The 17,559-nt window shown below is 45.2% G+C and overlaps 1 long non-coding RNA gene across 1 annotated transcript in view; it reads left to right on the top strand.

Annotated features, from left to right (window-relative positions):
- The first annotated feature begins 3,812 nt into the window (after positions 1-3,812).
- The window catches only part of 1700024I08Rik (RIKEN cDNA 1700024I08 gene), a 58,543-nt gene continuing 44,796 nt past the window's right edge, over positions 3,813-17,559 (top strand). The window contains exons 1-4 of the long non-coding RNA NR_126476.1: positions 3,813-3,909; positions 4,536-4,656; positions 10,504-10,655; positions 13,828-13,999. This is a non-coding gene — a long non-coding RNA (RIKEN cDNA 1700024I08 gene). The remainder of the gene's footprint in view (positions 3,910-4,535; positions 4,657-10,503; positions 10,656-13,827; positions 14,000-17,559) is intronic.

Below are 17,559 nucleotides of genomic sequence, written 5' to 3'. Positions count from 1 at the left end.
TGGAAAGGGTGTTAGCAGGGGTTCTGATGTTACACTGCTGTCCAATTACTCAAACCTGGAGGGAGAGGTCCATCCCTTTGTGTGGTGTCCCATCTCCAATGATCCAAGGTTCCAACTGTGAGGACATTTAGTCATCAGCAATGTTTCCACATTATGGAGAATGGCAGAGGAGGGTGAGATAAGTAAGCTCAGCTCGGTGGCTCTATTGTCTGGGTATTAGATGGGCATCTCCTTATCTCCATTCTCATTGCCTTCTTCTCATGGTCACAGGGTGGCAGCCACAGCTCCAGACACCATAACTTTTCATACAGCCTCATGCTAATCCAGAAAGTAAACACGTTTTTTCCTGCATATGTCTCTTAATCCCCAGAAATCACAAAATACCCCCATGTGTGTTACCAACCCACAACCCTGAGTCACACATTCCTTCTGTATCACCTCTGAACTATGAAGATTCATGCCCTCTCAAACAAAGTCATATTTGTCACAGCAAACTTGAGATGGGGTACTATGTATCAGATGTCTGTTGTTTATACATTTTGTGTAAGAGGGGCTGAAGAGATAGCTCAGCTGCTAAGAGATTATACTGCTTGTAGTGGTTTGAATCTGGTTTGCCCAGGGAGTGGCACTATTAGGAGGTGTGACTTTGTTGGAGGAAGTGTGTCACTTTGGGGGTGGCCTTGGAGACCCTTCTCCTAACTGCCTGGAAGACAGTCTTCTCCTGATGGTCTTCAGGACAAGATGTAGAACTCTCAGCTCCTCCAGTGCCATGCCTCCCTGGATACTTACATGCTTCTGCACTGATGATTGGCTTAGTCAGGGTTTTACCACTGTGAACAGACACCATGACCGAGGCTCTTATAAGAACAACATTTAATTGGAGCTGGCTTACAGGCTTGGAGGTTCAATCTATTATCATCAAGGTAGGAGAATGGCAGCATCCAGGCAGGCACAGTGCAGGAGGAACTGAGAGTTCTACATCTTTATCTGAAGGCTGCTAGCAGAAGACTGACTTCCAGGCAGCTAGGAGGAGGATCTTAAAGCCCATGCCCACAATGATGCACCTACTCCAACAAGGCCATACCTCCTAATAGTGCCACTTCCTTGGCCAAGCATATTCAAACCACTACACTGATAATGGACTGAACCTTAGAACCTGTAAGCCAGCCCCAATTAACTGTTGCCCTTTATAAGAGTTGCCTTGGTCATGGTGTCTCTTCACAGCAAGGGAAATCCTTACTAAGACACTGTTCTTACAAAGGACTTGAGTTCAGTTCCCAGCACCAACAGCAGGCAGCTCACAACTGCTTGTAACTCCAGCTCTCAGGGGTTGGGTGCCCTCTTCTGGCCTTCAAGGACACTGCATTCACACACACACATACACACACACACACACACACACACAGAGGGGGGTGCAAATATACATACATATATTTTAAAAATAAAAATAAATCTTTAAAAGAAAAAAATAAAAATTCCCAACAAGTGGTCACTATTTAGTGAGGTGGATATGCTAATTACCTTAATTTAATCATTATATATTATATAATTGAATATGTTATATACATCAGATTGTCATAATGTACTAAAGAGAGAAAGAGAGAGAGAAAGAAATCTGAAAGGAGCCATTGTTTGGAAATGATGGAGTCAACCATGAAAGATTTGCTTCAGGGTTTCTGAAAGCTTATCTCGAGGACTGTGAGGGTCCCAAAGACACCTGCCAGAGAACCCCTCTGCCAATAAGCTCCTGTGAGACTTGGGTTCTATGAAACACACATTGGGGAACACAAACTGAGGACACTCAGTATTTCCCCCTCTTCATATGACATCACTTTCAGGCTAGACAGAAAGCTTCCCTTCAGCCCTAAGTAAATACGATTTTCATAAATTTCTGCCTTCCTGGTGTTTTTTTAAGTCTCTCCTTGTCCAAGTCAAACCTGGATTCAGAATGACAATTTTTTTTCCTACTCTGCCAAAAAGCTCACACTCATACATTTATCCTCAAATATTTTCAGCCTTCAAAGTTTTAAAAAGAAAATAAAAAGCAAGATAAAATCCTGAAATTCCATCAGTTGTTCTGAAAAGCTTTAGCAATTCCATCCACCCCTGCATTCCATAGTCACCCTTAGACTATGCCCCATGTGTTTCTGGTTTCTCTCTAATTAGATGTTTAAGCTTCTTTTCTCCCGGGAGCCTGAACATGGTGTACACTCAAAAATCGCTGCTGTGGCTTCTGTAGCTCAGACGTAGGGAAAACTTTGGCCAGGACCAAGTCTGCAAAATGCTCCCATCCCAGGCACAATCGCTACAAACTACTGCAAGCCACACGTACATATCTTGGCCCAGGAAATGTAGGACATATTCAGCCCAAGCCTTCCACGTTGATGGGAAACATGGCAGGTGTTCCCGCTACTCTTTATCCCCAACCTGATAAGTGAGACCACAGAATGTAGGAGCTTGAGCCAGGACTATGAATCCGATCCCCTGACATGGTCTCACTAAAGAACTACTATTTGCTGAAGAAGACTGGGGTAGGGAGGCATCTCAGGGGGTAACCTGGGTTCCCAGTTCCTTCAGGCCTTTCTCACCACATAATCTCTCAAGTTTATACAATATTTAATTAAATTAAACAATTTCTAATTGTTTTTAACATTTGATACAAATTACAGAAATGTAAACCAACCTCTTCCCTTGGATTCTCTCTCCCTCTCCCTCTCCCTCTCCCTCTCCCTCTCCCTCTCCCTCTCCCTCTCCCTCTCCCTCTCCCTCTCCCTCTCCCTCTCCCTCTCCCTCTCCCTCTCCCTCTCCCTCTCCCTCTCCCTCCTCTCTCTCCCTCTCCCTCTCCCTCTCCCTCTATGTGTGCATGCACATATGTGTGCACACATAAAGCTATGGAATTTTTATAAATTAAAGGGACTTGATTATAAACCACATTTATGTATCTATTTGTTTGGTTGTTTGTTTGTTTGGTTGTTTTGTTTTTTTGAGACAGGATTTCTCTGTATAGCCCTGGCTGTCCTGGAACTCAGTCTGTAAACCAGGCTGGCCTCGAACTCAGAAATCTGCCTGCCTCTGCCTCCCAAGTGCTGGGACTAAAGGTGTGCACCACCACTGCCCGGTATATAAACCACATTTTTTTTCTTTTTTACTTAAAAATCAGCTTAACTCACATTTAGAGCATTCTTTAAAGGAGAAAGCCTTTCTAAAAGGGGTAGTTTGGCTTATGTTGATAGAACAGGAGAAGTTGGGCATAGTGGCACATACCTTTAATCCCAGCACTTGGAAGGTAGAAGCAGGTGAATTGCCGGGAGTTTGAGGACAGCCTGTTCTACATAATGAGTTCCAGAACAGCCAGAGCTATATACAGGGAGACCCTCTCTCAAAAACAAAACAAAAAACAGGAGGGTACCACCCCCACTTATTAATAAAATAAGAATATATACATGCAACAACTTTGAGTATTTATTGTTCTGTGCCTTGTGTGTGTGTGTTTTAAGTTCTTGCAACCAGCATGGAAAGTGAGTGTTACAACTTAATAAAGTTGTAACTTAAACTCAAGAAACTAAAGTTTCAAGAGGTTGATTAGGGAGGTGAAATTTTTCAAGGTAGATTCTGTAGAAAATGCAAAGCTGAGAAGAACCATGATTGCAGGCAGGCAGAGGGGTCCTGACCTGGACTGACCTGGTCACAGCAAAGCAAAGGACTGGTGAGGCACAGAACATCATCCATCCTTTATTACCCGTTTCTTTTATGACCAGGCTGCGACGTAGAGAGTTCAGCAGCCCTTGGGATCTTGTTTGCCCTTCTGCAAAGACATGTGACTAGGGCTACTTGCTCCGCCAGCCATAAGAAGTTTGTCTGGTAAAGTAAAGAGAAACTAAGTTATTGTCATTCAAGCAGAGATCCATGGTAAATGTATCCTTTAACATGTTTTGATCTAGAGGAGTCTCCAGTCTCATCATCACAACATCTCATCTTTCACACACACACACACACACACACACACACACACACACACACAGAGAGAGAGAGAGAGAGAGAGAGAGAGAGAGAGAGAGAGAGAGAGAGAGAGAGAGATTCACAAAGGCAACTGGAAGTGATGACATGAGCTGGAATGTCCCTCAAGTCACTGAGTTTAGGCTGGGCTGCCCTAGGGAGTCTTCAGGATTTTCTTTCATTCTTTATTTTCCTGCTCCCCAAACTACTTCTTTGTCTGTGGATCCCTCTTTGCCCTTCCTGTCTTCTACAGTGTCACTCAATGCTTTGCCTGAGATGTAAATGAATCCAAGGACACAAAGGGACAATGAGACTCGGTTACCTGAGGCAGGACGCCACCTGCACTCATTGCCCAATGCTGTTCTCATGTGTCCTGCCAATTTCTACCATGGGCATTAACCACAATGACCATCCCCCAGCTCCCTTATTCTGTGGCCCCTCTGTGTTCTCAAACTGGTGGCTTCTGAGGAGGGCTAAGGGGAGAGGCACCTGCATTCTTGTTGCCATCCATAGTAACTCAGTCCTTTCACTACCAACAGATCAGGGAGAAACAGCAGGGAAACAGAGCCATCCCAAGTCCTGCTCCTCATCATGACATATTAAGTACATTGTGGGTACATTGTGGATACATAAGGATACATATGGATGCATAGAGCAGAGGTAAGCATTCTTACAATTCATTAGCAACTATCCTAATGATTATATCTAACCTAAAAGACAGGACATTATGAACCACACACTATTTGTTCCAAATAGGCAGTGTGAGTTAAGAGTTAGCAAAAACCCTCTGCCAAACATTTGGATTTGTTTTATTTCCTCTCTGGTGCTGGTTCAATACAGCTGAATATTAGACAGAGATTTCTGCACACTGGCCATGTATTACATGCTTCAGAGGTAAGACGAAGGGAAGGTGGCATATAGTGTTATCATATAGGGACACAGCTGTGGCATGAGTTCTCATGACTTCTGCCATTAATTATAGCAAGGTAAATATAGCCAGATGGCTACCTGTCCTATAACACATATTTTCTCCATGGTAACAGAATTTAATGAATATGTGGACATTTATTATGCAAACTACATTTCCCAGACTCTGTTGCAGCAAGTATAGTCATGGGACTAAGTTCTGATGAATAAGCTGCAAAAGCAGGTATCATGTAACTGTTTCCAGACTCTTTAAGAAGTAGCAAGCCTTGCTTTCTCTGTCATCCCGTCCTCCACTCTGCTTTCTAGAACACAGAAGCCATTGTCTTGGACCACAAGAACAGGGACCACAAGCCCAGGAAGGGTACTGTGGAGCCATGAATAGGAGGGAGTCAAGAGACCTCCCTCTCAGAGTTGATGCCTTTGGCTCCTTTGGGCCACCCTTTCTTTTTGTCAATAAAAGTGCATCACAGCTGTGGTTTAGTGATGGCTTCTCTGTGCCACTTCCACCCTTATTACTTTGCTGCATCAATTTAGCATTCACTGTAGTCTCCCTGCCTTGTGGGATGACCTCCATTGTCAACGCTAGCTAAGGTTCAGCAAGTCTACCCAATGGCAAATCTTTCCCACTTCCATTCCTCTCCCAATACTATGCCTTTCACATTCACATGGTCATCATGGGTCCCATTGGTATCCTTTTGACTGACAGCCTCGCTTTAAAGGTGGAGCTAGGCTGGAGGTGGTTTGTCTTTTTCTCTTAGGCTCTGAAATGCCAGAATTAGAGCTTTTGCTCTGCAGCAGCAGATGCCACCTTAGATGCCCCGATTTGTAACCTTATCATACTCATTAAGTATCATACCACCACCTTCAGGCCTTTTATCCTTAAGCACATCTAGGTGCCTGCCACCATGGTGGTATAACAACTCACAACATATTTAGAATGATACATCTGAACTAGAACCTAGTGCCTTCTTCATATCCATTGCTTCTGGAAATCTCCCTTTGGCTGTATCTAATTTGTTTGGGGGTAGAGTCTCAATATGTAACCCCAGCTGACCTCAGAGTCACAATCTTCTTGCTTTAGACCCACAAGGGTTGAGATTACAATGTGTACCACCACAAACTGAGTGTTCAAAGGCTGAGAACGAATACTGTGGGCTTACATGTTCCTGAAGTAAACAAAACAAATTTCACCTCGACAGGTCAAAGTTGAGTTTATATAAACATAGCTGGGACTGTTTCTCTTCTTCCAGGTCTTGAGGACTCCAACAACCCTAGGAAGTACCCAGAAAATACCAGCCCTGTCTAAACCGAATAACATGTCTCTGAAAAGCTCAGCTCCAGTTCAGAGTACAGGCCACCCACGGTGACTGTTTGTTTAGTGGCTCACATAGGGAAGCTGCTGAAATCCTCAGAGTTCTAATATGCTATTGGTCCAATATCATAGAGAAGCGAACACAAACGAACGAACTCATGTTGGGATGCATTTGGTTAGGAAGATGGCAGCCCACTGTGTGTGTATCCTTGGTACCAAAGTCTCACCATAACAATCACAAAACCCACATATTTCTAAGGGTTATTTTAGCTTTGAGCCATCAGGTGGCCAAAAATGAGGGTGGAGATGGGAATGTTTATGGTTTTTACCAAGTAGACAGGCACACCTTCTTCCCCTCTTGGTGTCTCACTGGTTCAGAGCTGCCTGGTTCCTGGACAGCAGCTTTCAAAGCAATCCCAGGATTGCAAATCTGGAGATTTCGTCATTTGTTTTATTTTATTTTTTATTTTTTTAAACCAAGGTGGGATTTTGTGTATCCCAGACTGGCTTTGAAGTTATTACTCTGTAGCTGAGAATGGCTTTGAACTGGTCCTGGAGCTGGGATTTCAGTCTCTTGAACCACCACATCTTGCTAAATCTGGAGACCCTGAAAGATATTACAGCCATCTCTTCTACAAAGGCAAGAGGAGATCTAAATTATTTCAAAAAAACTACCAGTTTGGAGTTAGAGATGTAGCTCAGTGACAGAGCATTTGCCTAATGTACCTAGGAACAGGTGCAAATGCACACGTGTGCTTGAACACACACACACACACACACACACACCTTGCTCAAATAGAACCTCTGTCTTTGACCCTGTTACATCCAGACCACAAGTGTAGGACATTAATGGGACAGATTCATGTAAGGAAACTAATAGGTGCATAAAGTAAAGGGATCCCAAAATGAGTGCAGCAGAAAAAAATGACCTGTACTATTTTTATCACTGTCTTCTTGACTATTCCCCAAAGGCTGTGCTGCCCCCGACATTCTCTCCTTTCTTTAATAATAAAATTCCCATTTTATAACTGGTTACATAGCAACTTACCACCAATACTACATTTCCCAGTCCTCATGTGTAAGCTATGGCAGGAATGTGTATCAATTCCAGGTCATGTTCTTTATGTGGATGCATGTGTTTACTATAAGAATGTGCATGCAGATACCTGCGCACATGTGTGCGCATGGGAACAAGCACAGAGGTCAAAGTTGGATGTTGTCTTCAATTGCTCTCTACGTTATCTCTTGAGTCTCCCACTGAACCCAGCACTCAACAGTTGACTAGACTATAGACTAGCCAGCCAGATAACTCCAGGAATCTGCCTGTTGCCACCCAACCCTGCACTGGGGTTTTGTGTTTTTAATATGGGTGCTGGGGATTGGATCTGGCTGGAAGGCCACAGTATCTTTCCTGTCAGGAAGAGAAGGACCAGAGGGACACAAAGGAGAAGAAACACCAAGGTGAAGAGCCAGACTCCCTGACACAAACTGTCACCCTAGACCAGATCACCTACCCAGTCCTGAAGGAGCCTCTGCTGTGTCTCAGCTCCCACATCTGAAATGTTTGCTACTTTGGTGTGTCCCACGCTCCATTTCATCTTTGACAATGTTTATTACAGAGTCCTAATGTAGATGGGATCTGGTCACGCTGCAGGCTCTTCATTTAAGACAACCAAAAGTTATTTAGAGGCTGTGGAACTCTGAATGCATTCTTTATGAAAATGAGCCCTGGTTACAAAAGAGATTAACAAAGGAAAAACAAACCTCTTACCAACAGCACTCTGGGAATGAAGTAAACAGAGCTGGCATGGAGAGTCAGCTTTAACAAAGCAGGTGTGAGGCCAGGGTAGAATTCTTAGAGACATCCCCTACCCCCAACTACCCATACCACCACCCCCACTGCCTAAAGAAAGAGAGAAAAGGACAAAAGGACAAAAGACAGGATAGATGGACCAGTCTTTATGTCTCTCTGGGTGGCAAGTGGGAAGACAAACAGAGGCTAGGAAGTAAAGTTGTTTGCATAGGTTTCTCTTACCTCCTCCTATAGGCCAACCGGAGTTATAGTGGGTCACAGGATGACCTTTGTTCTTCTGAAGTGTGTGTGTGTGTGTGTGTGTGTGTGTGTGTGTGTGTGTGTGTGTGTAGGTGGAGGGTAGGATCCGGTGGGGGGTTGGGGGCTATCTTTTGTCTTTGTAAGTTTTTGTCCAGCTATTAGGCACAGAAGTCCCCTGCACCAGTCCTTAGTTTGCCTTTGGATCAACAACCTTACTTAGGAGTGGCTCAAGCTATTTTCTCAGATGCACAGCAGATCTGATAAAAGCCTGTCAAATGCTGGGTGACCAATACTCTGTACAGAGGGTTCTTTGATGGGGATTGTCTCAGAGCAAGGCACACAGTTCTCTTTAAATCACACAAGAATCTTGAGGTGGATGTTCTTACTATGATTGCTTCTAAGATGAAGAAATGGGGTTCCCAGAAGCGTAGCAATATGCCCAAAGTTAGGAAGCAGAGTGGGAGCTCAAAGCTCTGTCGATCTGGCTACAGTGCTACTTGGCTCCTTAATCCTTGTGCTTAGTTACGACCAACCCCAGTGGTTTTATCTAAGACAAGCCGGTTGCTGTAGCATTTGCTAGTCATGCTTGTGGTGCTGAGAAATACCCCAAATGCAAGATCCTGAGGGGCTGATCATTCATTGACCTCTGTTTGCCATCTGAGAACAAGCATCCAGGTTTCCAGGAACACTCGAAACGTCTTAGAAATTACTTTTTAAGGGGCAGTAACTCACATCTGTGCAGCACTTTATGGTGAATAAAGTGACCTTATAAACATTAGTCCACTGGTCCGCAAACTATCCTGTAAAGTAGCAAGGCCTGGAATACTACTGTCCTTCCCAGTCCCTCGAGGAGTATGCTGAGAAGTGGCTGGCTAGAGCCCTGGACATCTCACAGTTTTTAAACTATGTGGATGTGGATGTACACATGTGTGCAGGAAGGAGCCTGAGGACAGAGGATGTCATGTCCTCTGCAGCTGGAGTCACTAGCTATAGTGAGCTTCTCCTAGATGGGTGCTCAGAGCTTCGAGATGCTGAGTCACCTCTCTCTCTCTTTCCTCTCTCTCTCTCTCTCCTTTAGCCAGAAGTTTTTCTTTCTGTACATACCCATTTACTTCCCAAGAGCAATCTATACAGGTTGTGCAATGTTTGATGGTATGGCGGGGGGGGGGGGGGAGGGACATGGTTGGCGTGGTGGTGGAAACAATCCTAGACTGTAAACTATTACTTTTCATTTAAAAAAACACTACATTTTAATTTATTTAGTGCAGTGTGTGGAGATCAGAGGACAACTTATAGAAATCACTTCCCTCCTTTTCTGTTGTGCTGGTTCTGGGATTGAACTCAGAGAGTGCCCTTATACCCATTAAGCCTTCCCATTGGCCTCCATTTTGAAGGTTTTTGTTTGTTTGTTTGCTTGGTTTTGTTTTTAAGTATCTAGTCATGTTAGCCAGGAAAGCAGGGGTCCAAAGATGTACCACTCCCTTCCCAAGTGGTTTGTATTCAGCTGAGACTTGAAAATGGCTAGACTGCCTACATGTTTCCTATTGACTTTGGAGATTGGTCAATATTCATATCTGAAAAAAAAAAAACACGAGGGTCTGAGAAAAGTTGCCTGTCTAACTATCAGAGAAAGACAGTGAGGGGACCAAGGTGACAGAGCCTAACAGCAGGCCCTGGCACCAGTGTTGTGCCACCAATGGGGCAGACAGTATATATACCACCATGGGGCCAAGTGTACATAAAACGGCCTGTCTGTTAATATTCTGTAGTCAAAGAGCTTGGACCCAGAGCCCACTCACATGGATACCAACCTTATAGACTGAAAGTGGACGGCTAGGAACAGGGAGGTTGTATCCTGGGTTCCCCAAACGCATCTGAGGATGTTAAAGGAGGCTCACTACACAGCATCAGAAATGCTTTATCTGAGGACACAAGAGCTCAGAAAGCAGTGCACTGAGTCTCCAATCCACACATGTAACATTAGGAGGGGCAAGAAAACCTGGCCTGCTGGGGCTGCTGGAGCCAGGGTTGTGCCCTAAAGTGCTGGTTCTCTATGGCCTCTCTATGATTTTAGTGGTCAGCTCAGGAATGGACCTCCATTGTCTGTAATAGATACTGGTCCAGATTCCTGCATTTGACCCATATGCACCCAACAAGACTTAATTCAGAATTGTTTGCTTGAATTATTGTCTCACAAAGTCTTTTCTTTCTCTAGGGTTTCTGAAAGGATGGGATCAAGGCTGATCCTCCCAGCATTTGTCTCTCAATCATAAGCCTAATAAAAGAGCTGGTAAAGGAAGCCAGATGGAGATTGATGTGGGTAAATTCTGATGCTGTTTGTGTGCCTGGATCCAACTGTGCCTAAAGGTAGGATTTCCAGTTACTAGTGATAATTAAGTTCCATTCTCTTACTTAGGCAAATCTGAATTTTTAAAGCATTCTAACCCAATAATACATAATACATAAAGCACATAGCTTACAAATAAACTTTTTTTTTTGACCCTGGTACAAAACAACAACAACAAAAAAAGACACAAATTTCCGTATTGTTGATGATTAGTTTAGCATTAGTCTCTGGAGGCTCTGAATCAAGCAATGCTGTGGAAGAGGAACATTTTGGTCAGTGGTCAATGGATTCATCACACTGCTTAATGACCAGCTAAGATTCCAGCTCACCTGTGTTTTCAGCTGTCAGGGGTGGGGGTGGGGGCACACATGAGCACAGAGGTGTGCTGGCCTGTGGGTTGTTTGGGAAGGCCAAAGACTGATATCCAGATAGGTTCCTCTATGGCTCTCCACCATATTTTTTCAAATAGAGTATCCTACTGGATTGGTTTACTGTTTGGGCTAGACTGACTGAGCTCCAGCAACCCGCCAGTCTCCATCCCACAGTGCTAGGATTACAGTTGTGTGCTGCCATGCCCTGGGTCAGACCTCATGCTTACACAGCCCGTGCTTCACCCACGGAGCCATCTCCCCAGCAGCTAAACATCAGGTGCTACGGAGCCACTTTGTAAGCCACTGTGGAGTTTCTTGTCTTCGTGCGTTGAGAACAGTGTCTCCCACACCTGTTACTCCCTCTGGACTCCTCAGATGTTGACACACAGGTGAGGAGGGTCCTTCAGCCTCAAATGGCTCTTCTTACTTCTTACGCAGTGGTTCTCAACCTTCCTAGTGTTGCAACCCTTTAATACAGTTCCTCACATTGGGCTGATTCCCAACCATAAAATTATTTATGTCATTACTTCATAACTGTAATTTTGTCACTGTTATAAATTGTAATGTAAATGTCTGTGTTTTCTGATGATATTAGGTGACCCCTGTGAAAATACCATTTCACCCCCAAGGGGGCCCCACAGGTTGAGAACCTCTCCTTTAGAGGTATATACAGAGGAGCATACAAAACATCTAGCCTTCCTGGTTGTTAAAAAAAAAAATCCAATGTTTTTCTTACCTGTGGCAGCAATAGCCACAGAACAGGACTGGATCTGCCTGAGTGACAGGCAGCCTGTGTCACAGGCAGCACTGGGAAAGGGGAAGGTCTGCGGCACAGGCCTGTGGCCCTAGCAACTGGCTTGGTGTGTGGTCTCTGAGCTCCAATTCCACAGCCCCTCCCCCAGATTCTGGAGTAGGGAGCATTTTGTCAACCTTCCAGGGGATTCCCGGAGACCCCCCTCAAGGCTGAGAATCAAATCTCTGAGTTGCCTTTCCAAGGATCACCCCCACCCCCAGACCCTGGTCACCCCAGGCCCCAGACTTAACTCACAAATACACTACCTACAAAAAGTAGTCCCCCTGATTTCCCAAAGTAGCAAGAAGTTCCTATTGGAAGATGGGAAAAGCCCAAACAGCTTCTCCAGGTCTCACAGTTTGCTGTCATTGTCACCCAGCACCTGAGTACCCGCGAGCTAGGAGCTTTATGATCTGTGGGATTATAGTTTGCTCTCTCTGAGCTCGATTCTTTAGTCCTGCATATATTCAGAAGAGAACTCCCCAGATGACCCCACAACTATGTGATTGTTTCCCTGCAGTAGCTTTGTCCCTTTATTAAAGTTGGGTTAATGTTGAACAACAATGACATGGCTGCTAACAATTGGAGATTGTTTTCCTTGTAACCCTGTGCTTTATACAACGAGTGTTTCACGTCATAGATGACTGGAATATTCAGTATAGTGTTTGCAGCCCAGTTCCTCCCTGTTCGATCTCGATATTTGTCTCTCTGTGTCTGTCTGTCTCTGTTTCTCTGTATCTCTCTCTCTCTCTCTCTCTCTCTCTCTCTCTCTCTCTGTGTGTGTGTGTGTGTGTGTGTGTGTGTGTGTGTGTGTGTGTGTGTGTGTTCTAGCCTCTGTGTGTGGCCTCTTCCTGGTAAAGGCAATGTTCCCACTGCTGCCTGTTCTGAATGCTTTCCAAGCCTTCTCCCCATGCCAAAAGCCAGGCAGGCCTGATGATCTATCCCTCTCCACCAGTCAGCAGCAAGGAGGACAGAGGAGCTGTTACCTAAACTTAGAGGCTTCCTAGTTGGAGACAGACAGCTGCAAAAGGTCTCTCTCATAATCCCGTATCCCACCCCCATGCCTCCTCATGAAAGATGTCCCTAAGGCTGTCTGGAGAGTCCCAGCCTTCCACACTGCTAGGAACTAAAGTAGAAAGTGGTTGCTGCAGAAGGCTAGGAGGACCAGGTTCAGCAGCCCCTGGATGTTTGGGGCCAGAAGGGCTCCAGGACAAGATAGCTGGGGTGGAGCTGACACTTGGCAGGAGCCTAAGGTCTAGGAGTAAATACCAGACCACAACTAGCTTGAGTAGGGTGGAGCTGAGGCCCACCTTCTCCAAGGCCTTTCACCTCACCTAACCCCTCTACCCCATGCTCTCGAAGGACTTCCCATTCTGGCCATGTGTCCTTTAATTGCTCTTTAAAAGATTCTGACTTTATGAAGGAGTGTGGTTGGCCAGGGTTAGGCCAGACCTGGTTCTCTGTGTTTGTGACCCAGTGCCCAGGTAACTGGCCATGAAAACTGCCATGACTCCTCCAGCCACCTGCCTGTCTCAGTTGGTCAGCCAGGTGACTTTTCTTTTTTGGAGGGTTCACTGGGAACGTTGTTTAGCTGTGACATTTCCATTATGCGATCTGCAATTCTCAGTAACTGCCTTAAGGGTCTTGAGGCACATGGATTGTGGCAAAACCAGAGACAGTTTATTAGGAAAGAGAGAAATAGGGTGAGAATGAGAGTGGGTCAGAGCCTTGAGAAGCTAGAGGCCCCATCCTTTACACATAATCCTGGTGGCAAGGGTTTCCAGGCATTCTGCCAACAGTTTCCTTCTATGTTCATTCTTTTGTACACTTAGGTATTCAGTGAGTATATACACACATGCATACCTCAGAGCTAATGTCATGGTCTGAAGGCACCTTTCAGGAGTCGGTCCTCTTCTTCTACAATGTAGGCTCCAGAAATCAACCTCAGGATGTCACCCTTGTGGGCAAGCACCTTTCTATATCAGTGGCCCTTCCGTCTTAATCTTGATGCATTCTTCTCTGCCTTAGATGCTTGCCACATCAAAATGCCAGTTAAAGAGGGGATCAATGGCACAATCTGGAAAGAAGTTCAATCAACTTGCCCTGGAAAGAGGACCTGGAAAAGGGCTCTGGTGTCCATAAGTTCATCTTCAGAGTACTGGAATCAGCTGTAGGCTTAAGCAGGGAAGAATCAGGCAAGGTGTGCACTGGCCAGTTCTGGTCAAGGTGTGGGCCTATCCTTCAGCTTTTCAGTTGCCCAGCAAGGTGGCCCCCACAAGTTCTTAATCACCGTCATCTTCTGAGGCAATCAATATGGTTGGTTCCTAAGGAAGATGTGCTGGGACATTGGGAGTGGGTGGTAAATTGGGGTCACATGTGAGGCCTCATTGTTCTTGAGATCCAAGACTGTATTTAGGACGATGACTTACCTTTCTCTGTGCCTTCATCTTGGAAGGATGAGGCGACAGTGGATAAATGCTGTGCGAGTGATTGACATGCATACGCAGAAGGGAACACGAGTCTGACCCAAGGAAAAGGAGACATGGAGGCAGAGATGCCTGGCCTTCATGCTGCTCGGCGGCACCTTGTAAGCTGAGAGAGGAGTGGACGTGCTCAAGCAAAAGCAGTTTCAAGAGCCTGTTCTACAGGCTTTGGCTGTCTGGGCTTGGGTCAGGTGTTCAGCATAAATCCCTCGCTGAACACATGGAGATCCATGCTCAAATTGGACAGAAAAGAATTGGTGCTCAGCCTGAACACAAAAATGGAATAAGAGATTTAAGATCAGGGAGCCCTCTCCTGAGAAACTATGGAATCTCCATGTAGAAGAAAGAGGAGGAGAATGAGAGTCTCAACGTATCTAATTATTAGCATACTAATGTTCACAAATGGTCTTTGTGAACCTCTTAATTAAGGTTGGTTCACTAGGCAAGTATTTCCCAGACACCTTGAATTCCAGGAACATCTAGGTCTGGCAGACAGGACAGACCACCTGTAAGATGAGAACACTGGCTGCACCCAAGAGCAACATCATCTTTTATAGAAACAGAAAATTACAATATGTGCAACATCTCAGGTGTGAATAAGACTTGGGAATTAGCAGAGCTATTTTAGACTCTTGAGTTTGCTACAGCAAAATGCTCCAAACTGCCAGGAAAGAAGGCTGAAATCCAGGACGAGGAAGCCGGTGATGCTTAGACACCTGTGCTCCCATGCGCAGACACACACATTCATAAGAGGTTAAGTAGCCAGAGAAGCCCTGAGCCTGGCCTGTGGTAAGTTCTCAGTACGCAAATGCTGGTCTCTGCTATGGGGAATACAGGGAAAGTGACCCCAGTGTCTCACAGTGTCATCCCTGGACTCTCTAGCTTTCCTCTACAGGACACTATATGTCTGCGATTCTGAGTAGCTCTCCTGTTTTGAGGGAACCTGGAGGGGTGTGTTGTATGTATCAGATGGGTTCCTGGAATAAAAGGAACCTGGATACAGAAACAATGGCTTTCCAAGACACAGATTGCTGGCTGATCAGTTGCTCTCTGGTGAGGACTGAGAAATACCACTCCCTGGTGTGATGTGCCAAGGAATTAGCCCAGTCTATCCCTTTGGTACCACCACTTGGTTATTTGAGAAGAAAGGCTAGGCAGTGAGCTGCAAACACCCCTCACCTGTGTGTCATACACTCTTTATTTTCAATCTGAGATGGCTCCACCTCCCAGCTAAGGGCTCCAGGTGAAATTTGGAAAAGAAGGAGAGAGAGAGAGAGAGAGAGAGAGAGAGAGAGAGAGAGAGAGAGAGAGAGAGAGAGAGAGAGAGAGAGAGAGGTTTGTGCCAAAACACCCTGTGGTAAAATTCCTTTCCAAACCCAAATTGGCAAAAACTTCAACACTATAAGAACCACTGTAGTTGGGTTTCTGATTTCATTTTCCAGCTCCACTCTGCTGTGGGTTGAAGATCAGAGGTGGTGAGCCTAAGTTACTTACAAACCTTGCAGAATCTGTGTGCTTTCTGTTCCAAATGAAAATGTAAGTGACATTTTAAGCCAAAAGAGAAGAGATCAGACTTGGCAGCTACCTGAGACAGAGGCATTTAAGCTTTAATTGGTGAGGAATTGTTCAAAAACTTCTTTGCAAGAGCTTCTAAATAAACACTTTGCAGTAAAGATACAGAGCTGTTTTTATATTGTCTCTCTCTCTCTCTCTCTCTTTTTATTGTCTCTTTTGGCTTTCAGAAGATCCCTTTGCTTGGCCAAATTGGAGAAAAAATTAATTAATATTTAATATAAATTTAAATTAGAAAAGAATACTGATTCATTTGGTATTTTAAGCCTGTATGCTTATAGGAGGCCAAGGTTTTCTTTTCTGATATTTGTTCTAACCTTTAAAGTCATAGACTAATATCAACTCTAATATTTATTTATAAGAAATTTGGAAGCAGAAAGGTTGGTATTGGCCATATATCACGTGGCTGGGTTATTACACCAGTCCTAGAGGAAACAAAAGTGCCATGAAAGACTCAACACAAGGAGGTCAGAGAAGCCATTAGCATCAGGTGGGTCTGAGTGAGAATCACATCCAGCCTGAAGAGTCACTGCGTAGCTGGTCCTCTCGGATATGTACATTCTAGCAACCAATCAGGGCATAGAGGATCAAGCACACCCTGCTCAATTACAGTCTTCACTTCCAGTTACAGACTGGCTGTTTCTGTTCCTTTACCCCAGCCTGGAGAGTCCAGAAGGCAGCCATCCTTTGCTTGAAGACGGGATGGTTTCTGTTAGAGCCGTTCCTCTTTCCAGAGCATCAGACCTGCTTCCTTCTGGCCAGAGTTCACTCTCCTTGAATCCTCTGTACCTCCCTCTCCACAGCAACCTCCTGACCTGCTGACCTCACAGACCAGGAGAAGCATCCGTCTCTGATTGGGTCTGACCTTTGTACCAGCCTCACCTGCTTTCCCCCCACTCCTCTGATTGACCCACAAAGAAAAGTCTCTCTTCTCCCTAAGGCTACGGCATAGTTTATTTCTGGGGCTTTGGGTACACAATCTGTCTTCTGAAAGCCACCTCAGAGGCCCTTTCCTGACACCTGGATCTCTGCCACACTTTTCTCAAGTGGAGACTCCTTCCATGCCTTGTGGATGTCTGGAACAAACCCTGATAACATTTACTCTTCCACACCCTGTTAGCCTTCTGCTGTGGCCTCAAATGGTTCTCCAGCCAGTCACAGACTCCCAGGGCCCAGCTGTGGGCCACACTTCATATAGTAGCTCCCCAGGTAGGGCGTAGGTACACAACTTACTAAGTTGTATGCAGACCCCAGCCAGGTCACAGAGAACCTAAGGTCCAGAACTGGGCCTGGGCACTCTGATCATGTTTTCTACGTTAGCAGCCACCAGTTCAGTAGTATCCACTACTTGACATCTTGAAGAATTCTGGTCATATCCAGTCTGGGACGATAAAGGCAGAACAGCTGGCTCTGCTTCACTACAGCTCTCAAATGAAAGAACCAGGTGTCACTTCTATTATTCAAATGCCTTGTCTCTACCCAGCACCCCTTTCCATTGTTCAAGATCCTCTTTGGCCTCTGAATTTCACAGTTGCCAACCCTAGTTAATATGGCTGCCTTAGTTTTTCCTTACTGAAACAGATGCATCAGAGGATCAAAACTTAGAGCAAAACGGGTTGTTTGGGCTTCCAGTCTGTGGTAGCTTCCTCTGTGCCTGTGGGAGCACCTCATGGCCAGGAGCACTGCTTATCCCACTGGAGAGACA

Source organism: Mus musculus, chromosome 13, assembly GCF_000001635.26.
Source record: "Mus musculus strain C57BL/6J chromosome 13, GRCm38.p6 C57BL/6J".
NCBI classification, from domain to species: Eukaryota; Metazoa; Chordata; class Mammalia; order Rodentia; family Muridae; genus Mus; species Mus musculus.
This window is presented reverse-complemented; position numbering and strand designations above follow the sequence as displayed.